Here is a 20309-nt window from a genome sequence, read left to right as displayed (position 1 = left end):
TCTAATGCTCATTCAAATACTTCTTAAAGATTGGGGGATTTCCCATCTCAACTATCCTTCCGGACATGACATTTCGGACCCACCTCCAAACTCTGAGTGAAAATAGTTTTCCACGAATTTCCTTCAAACCTCCTGCCTTCCACTTTAAAATTTTGCTTTCTTGTAGGAAAACAACTGCTTTCCATTTTCAAGTTTGACATGTCCTATGGCTAAGACTAATTTACACGTTTGAAGAGTTAACAATGTGCAGTTAAACAGATACAAATGCTTTCCAGCAAATAAAAATAATAATTATGCAATATATGTTAACCACAGCACAGTTCAAGGATCTTTCAGAACAAACCCAACCATAAAGAATTTGCATAGATTCATTCTAATTAAATGAGGGTTAAGTGCATTTACTAATGAAAGAAGATTGCTTAACCACCTCAGAGTTTACAATACTAGAATTTCATTTTCCATTTATCTGCACTATCAGCCATCCTGCATATTCTGTTTGTGTTCGGCACACCAACTAGACCATTAGAAACAGGAAAGGAGAGGTCACCCTGTTGGGAGTTTTCTATAGGCCTCCGAATAGCTCCAGAGATGTAGAGGAAAGGATAGCAAAGACGATTCTCGATAGGGGTGAGAGAGACAGGGTAGTTGTCATGGGGGACTTCAAGTTTCCAGATATTGACTGGGAACATTATAGTTCGAGTACTATAGATGGGTCAGTTTTTGTCAAGAGTGTGCAGGAGGGCTTCCTGACACAGTATGTAGATAGGCCAACAAGGGGTGAAGCCACATTAGATTTGGTACCGGGTAATGAGGCCGGCCAGGTGTTAGATTTGGAAGTAGGTGAGCATTTTGGTGATAGCGATCACAATTCTGTTATGTTTACTTTAGTGATGGAAAGGGATAGGTGTATACCACTGGGCAAGAGTTATAGCTGGGGGAAAGGCAATTACGATGAGATTAGGCAAGATTTAGGGAGCATAGAATGGGGAAGGAAACTGCGGGGATGGGCACATTAGAAATGTGGAGCTTATTCAAGGAAACGCTCCTGTGTGTCCTAGATAAATATGTACCTGTCAGGCAGGGAGGAAGCTGTAGAGTGCGGGAGCCGTGGTTTATGAAGGAGGTGGAATCTCTGGTCAAGAGGAAGAAGAAGGCTTATGTTAGGATGAGATGTGAAGGCTCAGTTAGGGCACTTGAGGGCTACGAGGTAGCGAGGAAAGACCTAAAGAGAGAGCTCAGAAGAGCCAGGAGGAGACATGAGAAGTTGTTGGCGGATAGGATCAGGGTAAGCCCTAAGGCTTTTTATAGGTATTTAAGGAATAAAAGAATGACGAAAGTAAGATTAGGCCCAATCAAGGATAGTAGTGGGAAGTTGTGTGTGGAGTCAGATGAGATGGGGAAGCACTAAATGAATATTTTTCAACAGTATTCACTCTAGAAAACGACAATGTTGTCGAGGAGAATACTGAGATACAGGCTACTAGACTAGGTGGGATTGAGGTTCAGAAGGAAGAGGTATTAGAAATCCTTCAGAAGGTGATGATAGATAAGTCCTCTGGGCCGGATGGGATTTATTCTCGGATCCTCTGGGAAGCCAGGGAGGAGATTGCCGAGCCTTTGGCATTGATCTTTAACTCGTCATTGTCTACAGGAATAGTGCCAGATGACTGGAGGATAGTAAATGTGGTTCCCCTGTTCAAGAAGGGGAGTAGAGACAACCCTGGTAATTATATACCAGTGAGCCTTACCTCAGTTGTTGGTAAAGTGCTGGAAAAGGTTATAAGGGATAGGATTTATAATCATCTAGAAAAGAATAAATTGATTAGGGATAGTCAGCATGGTTTTGTGAAGGGAAGGTCGTGCCTCACAAACCTTATTGAGTTCTTTGAGAAGGTGACAAACAGGTAGATGAGAGTAAACCGGTTGATGTGGTGTATATGGATTTCAGCAAGGTGTTCGATAAGGTTCCCCACAATAGGCTATTGTACAAAATGCGGAGGAATGGAATTGTGGGAGATATAGCAGTTTGGGTCGGAAATTGGCTTGCTGAAAGAAGACAGAGGGTGGTAGTTGATGGGAAATGTTCATCCTGGAGACCAGTTACTAGTGGTGTACCGCAAGGGTCGGTGTTGGGTCCACTGCTGTTTGTCATTTTTATAAATGACCTGGATGAGGGCGTAGAAGGATGGGTTAGTAAATTTTCAGACGACACTAAGGTCGGTGGAGTTGTGGATAGTGACGAAGGATGCTGTAGGTTGCAGAGAGACATCGATAAGCCGCAGAGCTGGGCTGAGAGGTGGAAAATGGAGTTTAATGCAGACAAGTGTGAGGTGATGCACTTTGGTAGGAGTAACCGGAAGGCAAAGTACAGGGCTCATGGTAAGATTCTTAGCAGTGTAGATGAGCAGAGAGATCTCGGTGTCCATGTACACGGATCCTTGAAAGTTGCCACCCAGGTTGACAGGGCTGTTAAAAAGGCATACAGTGTTTTAGCTTTAATTAATAGAGGGATCGAGTTCCGGAACCAAGAGGTTATGGTGAAGCTGTACAAAACTCTGGTGCGGCCGCACTTGGAGTATTGTGTACAGTTCTGGTCACCGCATTATAAGAAGGATGTGGAAGCTTTGGAAAGGGTGCAGAGGAGATTTACTAGGATGTTGCCTGGTATGGAGGGAAGGTCTTACGAGGAAAGGCTGAGGGACTTGAGGCTATTTTCATTAGTGAGAAGAAGGTTGAGTGGTGACTTAATTGAAACATATAAAATAATCAAAGGGTTAGATAGGGTGGATAGGGAGAGCATTTTTCCTAGGATGGTGACGGCGAGCACGAGGGAGCATAGCTTTAAATTGAGGGGTGAAAGATATAGGACAGATGTCAGAGGTAGTTTCTTTACTCAGAGAGTAGTAAGGAAATGGAACGCTTTGCCTGCAACGGTAGTAGATTCGCCAACATTAGGTACATTTAAGTCGTCATTGGATAAGCATATGGATGTACAGGGAATAGTGTAGGTTAGATGGGCTTGAGATCGGTATGACAGGTCGGCACAACATCGGGGGCCGAAGGGCCTGTACTGTGCTGTAATGTTCTATGTTCTATGTTCTATGTTAACATTCCTCCCTCCATCGCTGTTCCACAACGGCTGCCCTGCATACTAACTGCAACATGTACTGTATCATGGTTGGTTGGGCCGCCGAGCTGGTTCACTGTTCCGCAGATATTTCATTACCCTGCTGGGTAACATCATCAATGCAGCCTCCGATGAAGCGCTCCCATTCCTGGACATCACGGTAGAGCGCAAGACAAACAGGGAACTCTAAATGAAAGTACACAGAAAAGCCACACATACGGACCAGGTACTGATTTGGTGTTGTCCCAGTCGAATTGGTGATTGTCCTTACCCATGTGGAAAGAGATGAGTGAGAATTGGTCGACACCTTTGTCAATATTAAATGAACCAAACTAGAGGAGACACACAAACTTATAAACAACTCCCTCACTGGAATCAAATTCATTGTCGCTGAGGGAAATATCCTGGAACTCTCCAATCACCATTCCTTCATTATCACTAAGGGAAAAATCAGGAACTCTCCAATACCACTACAGGTGCACCTACGCCTCATGGACTGCAGTAATTCAAGTAGTCAACTCATCACTATCTTCTGAAGGGAACAGCGTTCACTTTCTCAGCAAATACTCACATCCCACGAATTAATTTTAAAAGGCATCTTCCTTCAAGTATATTGCCATGCAGCTAAGGGAAACATTTATAGATGAAGGATGGCAAATTAGCTATCCCTTAATTGCTTTAATACCTAGTACCTTTACTTTCATTGCAACAGTGGATTGAATGCACTTCAAAGTCATTGTGGTCTTTGGCATTTGGAAGATTCTAAGGATATGAAAGAGGATGCAAGTTATTTATTTAAATAATATAACAAATGTTTTTTGCTGTGGTCTGTATTAATATAACCTGAAGACTAGACAGGGCAATGGGCATTCGACAGATCTGCCCACAGTTTTTTATAGTGCATTTAATTGTGTTGCACAATAGTGATCGGATGTCATCTATTTCTAGAAACCCAAGTATAACATTTAAAATTTTAGAAAGAAAAGGGTTAGGAATTGGAGCTGTGTTATTGCATTTTGAAAATGATATCAAGTTGGAAGCTATAAGTGATAGCCTGGAACACTGCAGGAAGACATAAAAAGCTTACAAAGTGATTAGATAATGGCAAATGAAATTTGTTTGCATATACAAGAGTTCATAATTTAATAAAGGTACTTTAATGCACAGAAAGGTCACAAAAGAAGACATAAAGCAATGACCAGATAATCTAGTTTCTCTGTTCATTGATAGATCGTCATTGGCCAGAACATCAGAATTCCTACTCTTTTGCTCTTCTTCAAATAGTAAAATGAGACCAGCAAGAGCATCTCACTTCTTGTAAGAATTTGATTCTCCATTACATCCATTCTGATGATCAAAGAAGTCTTATGACGCAACAATACGCCATTCAGCCCAGAGTTGTACCAGCTCTTCAAATGGATATCATTGCCTAGTGCCAATCTCCTGCTCTTTTTCCTAATAACCCTGCATGTAACTCAATCTTCAATGCTTATTATATGTTATCCTTTTCCCTTAAACAAGAACATCCCTCTCTGCCACATGCTATGGTAGACAGGACCTTCAACCTTGTCTGCTCCATTTCATGCACTTCTACACTCACCCTATCACCTTTCTTCCAGAACCATAATAGAGTTCATCTTGTCCTCAACTTCCACCATGTCAGTCTCTGTATTCAAATAATCATGCTCCAATATTTCCATTTCTAATTCAAAAACATCTTCGCTGCCGTACCCACGCCATGCCCCCCCGCCCGCTTTCAGCATTCCAATGAGCTATTCCCTCTGTAATGCCTTGATTGACTTCTCAGTCACTTCCATCAGTTCCTTTCATTCCCCTGGCACATTTCTGTGCAAGTGTGGGAATGCAACACCTATCCTTATAAACTTCTCCTTTCTCACAAGTCAATACTTTGAACACTTCTTCCAGGTGAAAAAGTGGCTTAGTTATAATTTTTAATTGAGTACATGTATTTGCTATTTTCTTTCACACTGGAGAGGCCTCGTGCAGGCTGGATGATTGCTGTGCACAGTTTACAAGTGTGACCATAAGCTTCTAGTCACCTGTCAGTTTAATTCTTCACTTTGCTTCCACTTTCTGTTCTAGGTCTTCTGCAGACTCCCAATTTAGTTCAAAGCAAACTCAAGGAATAATATCAAATCTATGAACTGTGTGTGTTGAAACCTTCTGGACTGAGTTTATAAGACCATAAGACCATAAGACATAGGAGTGGGAGTAAGGCCATTCGGCCCATCAAGTCCACTCCGCCATTTAATCATGGCTGATGGGCATTTCAACTCCACTTCCCTGCACTCTCCCCGTAGCCCTTGATTCCTTGTGAGATCAAGAACGTATTGATCTCTGCCTTAAAGACATTTAACATCCCGGTCTCCACTGCACTCCATCGCAACGTATTCCACAGGCCCACCACTCTCTGGCTGAAGAAATGTCTCCTCATTTCTGTTTTAAATTTACCCCCTCTAATTTTAAGGCTGTGCCCACGGGTCCTAGTCTCCCCACCTACAGAAACAACTTCCCAGCGTCCACCCTTTCTAAGCCATGCATTATCTTATAAGTTTATATTAGATCTCCCCTCAACCTTCTAAACTCTAATGGATACAGTCCCAGGATCCTTAGCCGTTCACCGTACGTTAAACCTACCATTCCAGGGATCATCCGTGTGAATCTCCGCTGGACATGCTCCAGCACCAGTATGTCCTTCCTGAGGTGTGGGGCCCAAAATTGGACACAGTATTCTAAATGGGGCCTAACTAGAGCTTTATAAAACCTCAGAAGCACATCGCTGCTTTTATATTCCAACCCTCTTGAGATAAATGACAACATTACATTCACTTTCTTAATCACGGACTCTACCTGCAAGTTAACCTTTAGAGAATCCTGGACCAACACTGCCAGATCCCTTTGTACTTCTGCTTTACAAATTTTCTCACCGTTTAGAAAATAGTCTATGCCTGTATTCTTTTTTTCAAAGTGCAAAACCTCACATTTGGTCACGGTGAATTTCATCAGCCATTTCCTGGACCACTCTCCTAAACTGTGTAAATCTTTCCACAGCCTCCCCATCTCCTCAGTACTACCTGCCTGTCCACCTACCTTTGTATCATAGGCAAACTTCGCCAGAATGCCCCCAGTCCCTTCATCCAGATCATTAATATATAAAGTGAACAGCTGCGGCCCCAACACTGAACCCTGCGGGACATCACTTGTCACCGGTTGCCATTCCGAAAAAGAGCCTTTTATCCCAACTCTCTGCCTTCTGTCAGACAGCCAATCCTCAATCCAGGCCAGCAGCTCACCTCGAACGCCATGGGCCCTCACTTATCAATGATAGTTTGTAATTTCCGATGCCCACCCTTTCCGTTTTATTCACTTCTATCGATTTGTTTCTTCATCTCTTTGTTCCATCATTTTCCCCTATAGTTTTGGCTTTCCCAGGGGATGTATTCAAGCCATTCATGCCACCTTAAGAACATGAATTGAAGAATGTTGAAAGGCTTTACAAAATAAAGTACAATATAAAATAAAAAGTACAACTCTAAAGGGGTGCAGGAGTACAGGGAGGAGTACACGTGAACTGATCAGTGACAACACAAATAGAACAGTTAATAAAGCAAAGTGTCATCAGCTTTATTAATTAAGGCACAGTGCAACAGCAAGTTACTGTTGATGTTGAACTTGTACAGGACGCTTGTTCGACCTCAGCTGGAATACTGTGTGAAGTTATGGGCACCACATTTTTGGAAATATGGGAATGCATTGGAGAGATTGCAGGAATGGGAAACTTCAGTTATGAGGATAGACTGAAGAAGTTGGGACTGCTCTGCTTGGAGACAAGAAGGCTGAAAGAAGATTTGACAGAGGTTGTCAAAATCATCAGTTGATAAGAAGAAGCTGTTCCCAATCATTAAGCAAACAAAAGAACCAGAGGGAATAGAGTTAAAGTGTTGTGCAAACTAAGCACGGGTGATGTGAGAAAACCACTTTTTTACAAAGGGAGTAGGTAGGGTTGGGAATGCACTGGCTGCAAACAGGTTCCATTGAAGCTTTCAAGAGGGCATTGGGCAAACATTTGGATAGAAATGGTGTGTAGGGAAATAGTGAAATTGCAGGAGATTAGTACTAGAAAAGAGACCCGGTGCTGGCACGATGGCCCGAATGGCTGCAGCAATTCCAGACATCTTTTGGTCCTTTATTTTTCATTACCATTTCCTTTGACCATGCATCATGCAGCTTTTTTTAAAATTTAATCCCTCTTGCCCTCCATCTGGTAACAGACTTTCTCTTCAGTTCTACTTCGTGGCCCGTTTCATTTGCTCAAAAACTACCAGATGTCGATAACTTGCCCCAGTTCTGATGAAAGACCAGGGACCTGAAAAATGAACTTTGGCTCCCTCGCCACAAGGATGCTGCCGGCTCAGCTGAGTGTTTTGCACATTTTTGGCTTTTGTTGCAGATTTGCAGCATCAGCAGCAAGTGGCTTTCAATGCTGGCGATGCAGCAAGCAACAAATCGTTGTAACCTCGCAAGCACATACCGACACCGAGAGAAACCGCCACAGACACAGCGAGAGACAGTAGGAACGGCCGATGCTGGAGCCTGAGATAACACGGTGTGGGGCTGGAGGAACACAGCAGGCCAAGCAGCATCGGAGGAGCAGGACAGCTGACGTTTCGGTTCGCCACTCTCCCTCAGAAATAGGGTAAGGATCTGAAGAAGGGTCCCGACCGGAAACATCAGCTTTCCCGCTCCTCTGATGCTACCTGGCCTGCTGTGTTCCTCCAGCTCCACACTGTTATATAGCAAACATTTCTTTTTGTTCGAAGACAGGACAACTGAGTCGCAACTAGGGTGCCTACGATTCGCACACTCCTCCGCCTTAATCGTTCGAAAAGAAACAGAATAATCACCTCGGAAGTCTCTTACTTTCTGTGGAAGGGAGCTTCCCCGAGGCTGAGAATATCGGTACCTAGCATGCAGCGAATAGCTCTCTGCTGTCCCAGCGGGCTTTGAACGTGTTCACTCACTTCGCTGTCTGGTTTCGCTCACAGCTCTCTAAAGATCCGGAAGATCTTCCACCCGCTCCTGCCCTCAATCCTCCTCTCACACTTGTTTTCACTTTCCGAGAAAGAGAAACGGGCACGATTTCCGGAAATCATTGAGAATTGCACAGAAAGACACAGCGAACCTACACTCCCATCCGGTGGAACGGTTCCGTTTTGTACCCTTCTCAAGTGCAGTGACAGCTGTCAGGAATCCTTTTTTATCCCCCCCCCCCCCGACCGCGGCATCCTCTCTGCTGAAACTGTCCGAATTTTGTACAAAAAAAAGATCCAGCTTCTACTGAGGGGTAAATGGATGGGGAGGCGGGTTCACAAACTGCACACTCAGCTAATATAGTCCGGGGATTTCTATGTTGGGATTTTTTTTCTTTGCCCTTATATGCTTCTTTCAGTTTCTTTTTTTTGTTGCAAAATTCTGTCCGTTTATCTAGCTCGAATTGAAGGAAGCAAATGTAGTTGAAACCTGCAGAAAATAAGTGTACCTGCCTGCTCGCTAACTGAAGTAGCAGGTTTGGACCAGGAATGACGAGAAGAAACAGTGAACCTTATCAAAAATACAATAGATCTCAGTTGTAGCCAGTTGTCATTCACCAGTGAAAAGTGAAATACTGTGGGTGCAGGAAAACTGAAATAAGGACAGAAAGTGCTACAGAAACTCAACAGTTTGATTGGATTTGATATATTATTGTCACGTACCTAGGTACAGTGAAAGTTTTGTTTTGCATGCAGTGCAGGCAGATCAGACCATACACAGTGCATAAGGCTAATAGAACGGATCAAGGAATACAGTTCTGAGGAAGGGTCACCAGACCCGAAACATTAACTGCTGTTTTTTCTTTCACAGATGCTGCCAGAACTGCTGAGCTTTTACAGCAACTTTGCTTTTGTTAAGGAATACAGTGTTGTGGTTGCAGAGATGGCGCACAAAGAGTGAGGTCAACATTAAATTTAAAATTTGGAAAATCCATTCAGAATTTTAATAGCAGTGGGGAAGAAGCTGTTCTTGAATCTGTTGGTATGTGTGTTTAAGCTCTTGTTTCTTCTGTCTGACAGAAGAGGTTGGAAGAGATTATAACTGGGCTGGGACGAGTCTTTGTTTATGTTGGCAGCCTTTCAGAGGCAGTGGGAAATATAGATGGATTCAGTAGATGGAATGTTAGCTTGCGTGATGGACTAGGCAGTGTCCTCACCTCTCTGAGGTTGCTTACAGTCATGGGCAGAACAGTTGCTATACAAAGGCTTGATGCATCTGGATATCGTGCATGTGTGAAAATCGGTAAGAGCCTTTATGGACATGCTGAATTTCCTTAGCGTCCTGAGAAAGTAGAGGCTTTGTTGTGCTTTCTTAACTGCAGCGTCAACCAGGAAGATTGTTGGTGATCGGCACTCCCCGGAACTTGAGCTCTCAACTATCTCCAACTCAGCACCATTGAGGTAGAAAGGGGCATGCCCTGTACCATGCTTCCTTAACTCAACGACCAGCTCTTTCATTTTGCTGACATTGAGGATCTGGTGGCATCTCTGTGGAGAGAGAAATAGAATTGAAAGCAAGAGCCAATGGGATCCAGAGAAATTTGGCTAATTGGATTCAGAATTGGCAGAGTTGCAGGAAGCAGTGGGTGATGGCCGAGGAGTGTTTTTGTGACTGGAAGTCTTTGTCCAATGGGATTGCATAGGGATCAGTGTTACGACCTGTGCTGTATGTGGTAAATATAAATTATTTAGACCTGAATGTAAGAGGATTGATCAATAAATTCACAGATGATACTAAAATTGACAGTGTAATAAATATCAAGGAAAATAGCATTTGGTTACAGGACGACAAAGATGGGCTGGTCAGATGGACTGATCGGCGACTGGATCGGTCTGGAGACTGTGAGGTGAAATCATTTGGGCAGGGCAGATAAAGCAAGGGAATACATGATGAACAGTAGGACCCTGGGATGCATTGAGAATCAGTTCACTCCAACAGCATCACAAAACACTGGCTCAGGGCTGCACCACATTGCAGCTCCACTTCATCCTCCAACTCATTCGGCATGCTAACCAGTAACTTTATCTTTCCCTTTCAGGCATCAAGGCCCACAAGATGCAATAACTCAGAGATACCCACGGCCCTCTGGAACCTTCCTTTCGTCCCCTTCCCTCTGACTTCATCCTCTCCCCCAACCCCACCACCTCCTGTCGGGTATTCACCATCCCTTCTAACCTTCCGCTCTCCAATGCTAAATGTTCTGTACTCAGCAAAGGCCTCAGCTTTATTCCTCTGCGTCCCCACCTTAATGAATTTCAGGCATGACATGATGCTGAAATCTTCTTCCATTGTCTTCGCCTCCATGCTCATTTCTTTGGACAAGAGTCCTGTCTGCATCCCGCAGACCCTTTTGCCCAGTTCCAACACTCTCTCTCCGCCTGGACCCCTCCCTCCAGCCTTTTACCTGCGCTCGATCTGCTCATTGAGAACTGTTGATGTGATATTAGTCATCTCAATTTCTCCGCCCCCTCACCAAATCCAACCTATCTCCCTCCAAACTGACTCCACTCCGTGCACTCATATCTCACCCTGACTTCATTATTAAACCTGCTGATGAGGGTGGTGCTGCTGTAGTCTGGCGATCTGACCTCTACATTGCAGAGGCTGAGCCCCAATTCTCAGATATTGCCTCCTAACTGCCCCTGAACCATGGCCCCACCATGACACATCAGGCCATTGTATCAACTCCAATAACTGGTCTCATTTCATCTGGTGATCTCCCCACTTCTGCTTCCAAGCTGATAGTCCCCCAGCCCTGCACAACTCACTTCTACCTCCTGCCAAAAATCCACAAACAGGAATGTCAGGGCAGACAAGTTGTTTCAGCCTGCTCCTGCCCCACAGAACTCTCCTCTTCTTACCTTGACTCAATCTTCTCTCCCCCAATCCAAGCCGTGCCCACATACATCCATGACTCCTCTGACACCTTACGCAGGTTTCAAATCTTCCAGTTTGCTGGTTCCAGCCACCTCCTTTTTACCGTGGACATGCAATCCTTTTACACGTCCATTCCCCACCAGGAGGGTCTTAGGGCTCTAACCAACCCCACCCACCACCATTCTCGTCCGCTTGGCTGAGCTTGTCCTCAGCCTAAACAACTTCTCTTTTAACTCCTCTCATTTTCTTCGGGTAAGAGGGGTGACCATGTGTCCTGGTTATGCCTGTTGCTTCGTGGGGTACGTGGAACATTCCCTGTTCCTGTCCGACTCCAGCCCCTGTCCACAACTCTTTCTCTGATGCATCGATGATATCATTGGTTCCCTCTGCTTCCCTCTCTCGTCTGGAATTGGAAAACTTCATCAATTTTACCTCCAATTTCCAACCCGCCCTCACTTGCACCTCATCTATCTCTGACTCCTCCCTTCCCTTCATGAACATTTTTGTTTTCATTCCTGGGAATAGACAGGCCACTACTATCCACTACAAACTCACTGACTCCCACAGCTACATGGGCTATACATCTTCATATCCCACTTCCTGTAAAGACTCCATCCCATTCTCTCAGTTCCTCTGTCATATATGTTCAAATGAGGCTAACTTTGATAGGGGAGCCTCCAAAACGTCCAACTTCTTCCTCAGCTGAGGAATCCCCAGCATCATGGTTGACAAGGCCTTCAAGTGGATCCGACCCATCTCCCGCACTTCCTCCCTCACCCCTTCTCTTCCCTCCCGCAACAGCAATAGGATTCCCCTTGTCCTCACCTACCATCCCACCAGCATCCACATCCAGAAGATCATCAGGTGCCATTTCCGCCACTTCCAGCAAGCCACCACCATTCACATATTCCCCTCCCCTCCATTGACTGCCTTCTGCAGGGACCGTTGCCTCTGGGACACCCTGGTCCACACTTGCTTCACCCCCAATCCCCACCCCCACCTCCCCCCCTCGCCCCCCCCACCACACACACACACACACACACACACACACAGCACCTTCCCCTGTAACCGGCGAAGATGCAACACCTGCCTATTTACCTCCTCCCTCCCCAGTATCCAAAGGCCCAAACAGACCTTCCAGGTGAGGGAACACTTCACCTGCATTTCCTAGAACCTAGTCTACTGCATTCGCTGCCTATAATGTGGCCTCCTCTATGTTTTTTCTTTCTCAGATGCTGCCAGACCCGCTGAGCTTTTCCAACAACTTTATTTTTGTTGTAAGGATCAGAACGACCTTGGTGTGCATGTCCACTGATCCCTTAAGGTCATTGAATAGGTAGTTAAACTAATTGAGAAGGCATATGATATACTTGCCTTTATAAGCCAAAGACAGAGTTTAAGAGCAGGGATGCAATGTTGGAATTGTAGAAAATATTGGTTAGGTCATAGCTAGGGCATTGTGTGCAGTTTTGGAATCCACATTACAGGAGGAATGTGATTACACTGCAAAGGAAATTTACCAGGATGTTGCCTGGCCTGGAGAGATTGTTATGGTGAAAATTTAGATAGACTGAGATTGTTTACCTTGGAGCAGAGGACACCAAAGTGGGACATGATTGAGATGCATAATATTATGTAGGGTACAGATAGGATAGACAGGAAGGAACTTTTCCCCTTGATGAAGGGATCGATGACCAAAGCATATTGATTAAAGGGAAGGGGCAGAAGATTTAGGGGGATTGTGAGGGGGAAAATAATTCGCAGGAAATGCTACACTTGCCCCCACACCTCCTCCCTCACCTCTATCCCAGGCCCCAAGATGACTTTCCATATTAAGCAGAGGTTCACCTGCACATCTGCCAATGTGGTATACTGCATCCACTGTACCCGGTGTGGCTTCCTCTACATTGGGGAAACCGAGCGGAGGCTTGGGGACCGCTTTGCAGAACACCTCCGCTCGGTTCGCAATAAACAACTGCACCTCCCAGTCGCAAACCATTTCAACTCCCCCTCCCATTCTTTAGATGACATGTCCATCATGGGCCTCCTGCAGTGCCACAATGATGCCACCCGAAGGTTGCAGGAACAGCAACTCATATTCCACTTGGGAACCCTGCAGCCCAATGGTATCAATGTGGACTTCACCAGCTTCAAAATCTCCCCTTCACCCACTGTATCCCAAAACCAGCCCAGTTCGTCCCCTCCCCCCACTGCACCACACAACCGGCCCAGCTCTTCCCCTCCACCCACTGCATCCCAAAACCAGTCCAACCTGTCTCTGCTTCCCTAACCTGTCCTTCCTCTCACCCATCCCTTCCTCCCACCCCAAGCCACACCTCCATCTCCTACCTACTAACCTCATCCCACCTCCTTGACCTGTCCGTCTTCCCTGGACTGACCTATCCCCTCCCTACCTCCCCACCTATACTCTCCTCTCCACCTATCTTCTCTTCTCTCCATCTTCAGTCCGTCTCCCCCTCTCTCCCTATTTATTCCAGTTCCCTCCCCCCATCCCCCTCTCTGATGAAGGGTCTAGGCCAGAAACGTCAGTTTTTGTGCTCCTGAGATGCTGCTGGGCCTGATGTGTTCATCCAGCCTCACAGTTTGTTATATTGGTATGAGTTTGTTTTTGACTGGTGCAGACTCACTGGGCCAAAGGATCTTTTATGATTCTGTAGACGTCTCTAGTGTTATGAGTCTAATTACCTTCAGAGCAATTCTCCCGCACTTTTTTTTCACATGTGATTTACAGGTGACCTATGAAATGGGGACTGAGTGTCACTCTATCAGCCATCTCATGCACTCATTAACCACTCACGCTCACCACTCACAGATGCTCTTTGATCAATCACCAATTGTCAAATCACCCAAACTCATCAGTCAAGAGAGGGCAGTGGTGCCAGACCCAGGTAAGTAGGTTGTCCTGGTGGTAGAGGCAGCAGATTAATAATCCACCTGAGGGGAGAGACCAGGGAAGCTGAGTGGGGAGCTGGGCAAGAGGCTGGGTGGAGCAGCAACAAAAGCCTGTTGAAGACCCAGGTCAACTTTGGTGGTGGTGGTGAGTGGTTATTAGAGGATGAGCTGTTGAAGACCTAGGGCAGGCACACACCCATTTAGAAGTTCATTTACAGTGAAAGTGTGTGAATGGGTCTCAGCAAAAGTAAGTGGTTTGAATCAAAGCTTACAAGAAACCAGTTACATGTAGTGGCGCCATAAGAGAGGGAAAGAGGTTTCGGTCGACGATTAACAATCAAGATTTGCAGGCAAGTCTCTATTTTATTAAACAAAGCACAATATAGCATTGGAATAGCTCCTTTGGACTCCCAAGCTTGGGCCAATATATTTTGCCCTTCCATACTCAAACTGTCTTCACTGACAGGATCCATATCCCTCTGTTCCCTTCCTATTCATGTATTCGTCCAGGTGCTTCTTGAACGCTACCACTGTGTCTGCTTCCACCACCTCCTCTAGCAGCACGTTCCAGGCACTCACATCGTTCGTGTGAAAACCTTGCCTTGGGACTCTTTTAAACATTCCTCCCCCTCACACCTTGAACCTATGTACCCCAGTAATTGACTCCTCTACCCTGGGGAAAACCTTATACTTTCCACTCACAATCTTATAAATTTCTATTAGGTCGCCTTACAACCTCCTGCATTCCAGCAAAAACAAACCCAGTCTATTCAACCTTTCTTCATAGCTAAAATCCCCCATTCCAGGCAGTATCCTGGTAAACCTTCTCTGTACTCTCTCCAAAGCATCTGATAGTGTGGTGACCAGAATGTATGCAATACTGTATTATCTTTGCAAATAGTTGCGGAGAAATATAGAGTGAGGGACATATAGCATGGTTGCTGGAGAAGAGTAAATGAGAGACTTCAAGTCTAGAATGACCTCTGGATGGGTCTTAGGCTGGATTGGAACTAATGTTATATTTTCTAGTATTTTCTGTGCAGAATTTTTTGGAGAAATAAATGTGAGAATATTTACATTAGTTAAGAAAGGAAACAGATTTGCTTCTGTTACATTGGTTTACTTATGCTGAATTGAAATTGTTCTGTATTCTTTCCTAAGGAACATACTTTCCTTGACAAATTCACCGGAACTTTGCTTAATTATTTTCTTCTCCTTACCTACCAGAAACTTTCATTCCCCATACACAAGATATAAGTGCAGAGAAAATGGCAAAACGGGTAACAGAAGGCCTATGTTTCCAATGTAAAGCATCCTGGAGATGAATTGCTTTCTAAATTTGTTGAAAGAAGTTAATTTGATTTGTATGTGCATTATCATTTAATTTGTGTAGTCACATTTTGAGGTGATTATTTATGTTCATTTACTTTTGCCCCCCAAAATTTTTTTACCTCATATAATACATGGAATTCCTTCACGCTTTTAGCAATTACACTTGATGCGTATGTAGATCTGCACCATTCAGGACCCATCCAATGTAGTTCACCTCTTATGAATTGACAGTCAGTGTCATATAAAGCTTAACTGTATTGGGGAAGCAATTAAGTTAAACCATATTGGTACAAACGTGGCGCTCCCATATTATTTTCCCATAAGCTTAACTAAAGTAATAGGTAACTGACAAGCAACCAGTACCAACATGAACCAGGCCAATTGCTCCAAGTCTGTGAAGATGTCATTCTGGTGTCATTTGGGATCAAGCATTTCCAATTGGTTCTGACAACTGGACAGTGAATGTTTTACCTGTTCCAGTAAAATGGTTCTTTTACCTGGCAACACTTAAATTTCCAAAATCTGAAATCTCCTTTTGGAACTGATTAGTGCCCATTAATGGGGTGGAGGGGTTACATTTTCTAGCACCTAATTTTGCTCTTTTCCATGTACTAAATGGAAGTCTTGCGGATGTGAATATCTAACTACAAAGTAAACTTGCGACCATTAGAGGAGATAAGTTATTCTTAAATACTTGGGACGGTGGTGAGGTTAAATTCTCTTTCATGATTTGCCTCCTCTTTTCATGACACTGTCATTAATTGAAATAAAATATTTTGCTATTTACTGCAGTCTCATGAGGCTTCCTGAACTGGCACCAGCTGAGTGCTGCACAAATGGTTGGCAATTTGGGAAATGAAGTCCACTTCCCTCACTTTGTCCACTTGAAGTGATGTTTGAATTGGCAATCGCTGGCAGTGAACTGGTAGGATTTTTCTTTGCCAGTTGACCTGGTGTGCTTTCGGCAAATTGAATTTGCTTTGATTCTTCTTTGCAAGTTGAATTAGTTCCAGGAAAGTCGATTCCCAATGCGTGTGTTTTCAGGGATGTGCAATCTGGTTTCAGTTGAGACAAGTTCAAACAAAAACTAAGCTAACAGCTGCAAGTCAATCACCTGATAGTTTGATCCATGATTCATTTGTGGGAGAGGAAATAAAACCACTTCCTTAAATTGATAATTCTGTTCATTCATCGGTATTAGCATGAAATGTAAGTGGAAAGGAAATTACTGGAGAACAGCCATGTGTTCAAGTAAATGAAAGCTACTGTAATTTTAAAGCAGAATTTATGTGATATAAATGTATACATGATATAAATGCACATTTGCTCAGTCAAATCATTGGAATATGGTAGCTTGACTGCACTGTAGGAAATTCATTGTAGAAAAAGAGCATTAAAGAAAAGTGATAAAAAGCAAATTACAAATTACACATCACCATAATTTAATGTTTAATTTACCGTTGGGCATACTTTATGTAGACTTTAGTTCAAATCATGAATTGTTTTTGATGTAATTGCAAGGCATGGAAGATCTTCCCTACAGGGGATAGTTGATCTAGCCACAAAAATTAGGATTACAAAAAAAAAGCAAGGACTTATTGAAATATTTAAAATCACAAGAGAAAAGGAGCATTTAACAACAACCAAAGAATATATTTAAAAAGCTCGATCAGAAACCATGGCATGTCGATTGGAGAAAGTGAATGCAACTTAAAATAAAAAGTGAAACTAACACAGGAGTTGCTGGAAAAAAGCTCTGCAGGTCTGGCAGCGTCTGTGAAGCAAAAATCAGAGTTAACATTTCAGGTCTGGAGATCCTTCCTCAGAACTCAGAACCCGAAACATTAACTCTGATTTTTTTTTTCTCACAGATGCTGCTCGACCTGCTGAGCTTTTCCAGCAATTTCTGTTTCTGTTCCTGATTTAAGCATCTGCAGTTCTTTCGGTTTTTAAAAATAAAAAGTGTTTGTCAATTGTCAGCTTTGGCAGTACTCATCTTCCTTGGTGAGAATGGAGTTTTCACACACAGGGAATAACTCTATGCATTCGTTCACTGTCTGCATGCTCTAATTAGCTAGGAGCGTTTCTGCGTACAATGGACCCCTCAATGTGAACAGCTTAACTGGTTCCTTAAAACTCTATGTTGCTCAGGGGTCTCATTGTCATTCAGTGATTGCACCATAAGATAAACTTGGAGACATAGTCAGTGTTTTACATCATTGGGCAGGGAGAGCAGGACTGCTTTTCAGCCTCTCAATGACTTGACAGTGGAGGCTAGTATAACATTCCAAAAATCATGAGGCTCAAAGAGGGGCTTCCCTTTTGAGCTCCACAATGTTTTCTGGGCTCAGCAGTTTCATGCAGAGATGGGCTGAGAGGTGGCAGATGGAGTTCAACCTGGATAAATGCGAGGTGATGCATTTTGGAAGGTCGAATTTGAAAGCTGAGTACAGGATTAAGGATAGTATTCTTGGCAGCGTGGAGGAACAGAGGGATCTTGGTGTGCAGATACATAGATCCCTTAAAATGGCCACCCAAGTGGACAGGGTTGTTAAGAAAGCATATGGTGTTTTGGCTTTCATTAACAGGGGGATTGAGTTTAAGAGTCGTGAGATCTTGTTGCAGCTCTATAAAACTTTGGTTAGACCGCACTTGGAATACTGCGTCCAGTTCTGGGCGCCCTATTATAGGAAAGATGTGGATGCTTTGGAGAGGGTTCAGAGGAGGTTTACCAGGATGCTGCCTGGACTGGAGGGCTTATCTTATGAAGAGAGGTTGATTGAGCTCGGTCTCTTTTCATTGGAGAAAAGGAGGAGGAGAGGGGACCTAATTGAGGTATACAAGATAATGAGAGGCATAGATAGAGTTGATAGCCAGAGACTATTTCCCAGGGCAGAAATGGCTAGCATGAGGGGTCATAGTTTTAAGCTGGTTGGTGGAAAGTATAGAGGGGATGTCAGAGGCAGGTTCTTTACGCAGAAAGTTGTGAGAGCATGGAATGCGTTGCCAGCAGCAGTTGTGGAAGCAAGGTCATTGGGGTCATTTAAGAGACTGCTGGACATGTATATGGTCACAGAAATTTGAGGGTGCATACATGAGGATCAATGGTCGGCACAACATTGTGGGCTGAAGGGCCTGTTCTGTGCTGTACTGTTCTATGTTCTATGTTCTATGTTCAACTTCCATGTTCCCTTACCAGCCTGCTGGCCATCCTGTAGGTGACGGTTGGCCAGCTGGAGGTAGTGGCCAAAGAAGAACACCGATTGGACATCAGTGGATGTGACTGAGAATGTGCGGGATACAAATAGGAAATCTATTCTTGAGTGGATAGACCCATCTGGCTGTGACCAGGTGTATCTACAATGTGCTCCATCTGCAGGGTCATGCAGCTCGGCCACTTGAACTGTTTCTGTCAGGAATCTGGGCATGGAGCCCAGTTTGCTGTCAGCCCCCTGGATCATCCATCCGCATCAATGATGCAGTTGAAGTCTCTGGGCAGAAAGACCAGCCTGGACATCACCCCAGGATACCCAGCCGCTCACACTTTACCACCAGGGCATACACGTTAATTAGTCTTAGTGAAACATTTCTGTACATAACATCTGCTACAAGGAGGTGCCCGGTCATCACCTCCTTTATCATGGTGATGGTGAAGTTGTCACCTCACAGCAGAATACCCAGGCTGGAGGAATGGCAATTGCTTCGTATCCACTCTGACCAAATTTAAGACTTGTGGATCTATTAGATGAACCATCTCCTGTAGCTACTGAGGTGCAGTATCCCTTACTCCGACAGAAATAGGAGGTCTGCTTTGACATTAGCCAGGTAAGCCAATGTGGAAACACATCACACAATAGATTTAACATTGCACACATTCATACTAGCAACTTTAAAACCAATTTTAAGGGTTTATAGAATTACCCGATGTCTATTCACCCACGACCTTGTCACTGGGGGACTCCATGAATTCTCATTGTGTGGTCGAACTGTTAGATACTGTCCACACTGAGGTAGCCATTCTTCTTGTCCTTTGGGGGTCCATGGCTTGCATTGCCACTATCAGCCGTTTAAATGCATGTGACCCATCCTCCACACCCCATCGTGGGCAGGCTTTGTATAGGTGGCCTGCTTCCCAATATAGGTTGCAGCTCTTGGACTCCTACAGGCCTTAGTCAGGTGGCCCTCCTGTTTGCTGTTCCTATGGAGGTTCACTTTGTAGTCTGTGCCCTGACCTCCCACAGTTTTGGCACAATCTGGGCTAACCCATGTCTGTCAGGTAGCCTCAGCTTCCTCTGATTGTGACGCTGGAAAGCAGTTGGAGGATGTTCCCACTGGTATCCACCTTCAGGGTCACCATGACCTGCCATTGCTAGTCCAGATACTGAAGGGATCCTCTGCATCAGTGCAGCCTCCTTTAAGCTGTATGTACCTTCCAAGAAAGGTCAAGGCATCTGCTGCCAGGTCTTGGGTGTTGTACTTTTGGATTGTAACAACTCAGCTCCCCTGTGTAGGGAGAACAAACAATGGTGCTGCAGATAGAACAGATAGGTGACCCTCAACCCTTTCTCTTTCAATATCTTCAGGAGACATTCACATTTCTTCACATGCCTGAAGGTCACGTCACAGTAGCCCCTGCTGGGGAATTCTTGTTGGCAGAAAATATTTACTGCTTGGGACCTGCAACAATCCAGGAAGACTCTTTTCACAAAGAACATCCGGTCGCTCAGTGATCCTTCCTGCACTAATTTTCATAGTCACCCTGACTGCATTGCAACTCACTGCCTGCCAAACTATGACAGTGACTGCAGACCACTGTTCCCAGTCTGCCACACAATGATGGTGACTGTATAGCACTCAACCCAATTTGCTTTACTGTAGTAGTGACTGGGATAAGAGAATGCAAGTTTTTGATTGAGCCGAAAGTGGGTAGCATGGCTGTTTGTGCCAT

General features: G+C 44.4%; 1 protein-coding gene across 4 annotated transcripts in view; it reads right to left on the bottom strand.

Annotated features, from left to right (window-relative positions):
* sting1 (stimulator of interferon response cGAMP interactor 1) overlaps nucleotides 1–8400 on the bottom strand; it is a 37557-nt gene extending 29157 nt beyond the window's left edge. Inside the window, exon 1 of one of the 4 annotated variants that reach the window (XM_048542983.2) lies at nucleotides 8335–8400. The gene's annotated coding sequence lies outside the window, so the exon portion shown is untranslated. Of the gene's footprint in view, nucleotides 1–8052 lie in introns of all 4 variants that reach the window. The other 3 variants (XM_048542980.2, XM_048542981.2, XM_048542982.2) reach the window with 3 other exon arrangements.
* Between the last annotated feature and the right edge of the window lie 11909 nt (nucleotides 8401–20309).

This window comes from Stegostoma tigrinum, chromosome 13, assembly GCF_030684315.1.
Source record: "Stegostoma tigrinum isolate sSteTig4 chromosome 13, sSteTig4.hap1, whole genome shotgun sequence".
NCBI lineage: Eukaryota > Metazoa > Chordata > Chondrichthyes > Orectolobiformes > Stegostomatidae > Stegostoma > Stegostoma tigrinum.
This window is presented reverse-complemented; position numbering and strand designations above follow the sequence as displayed.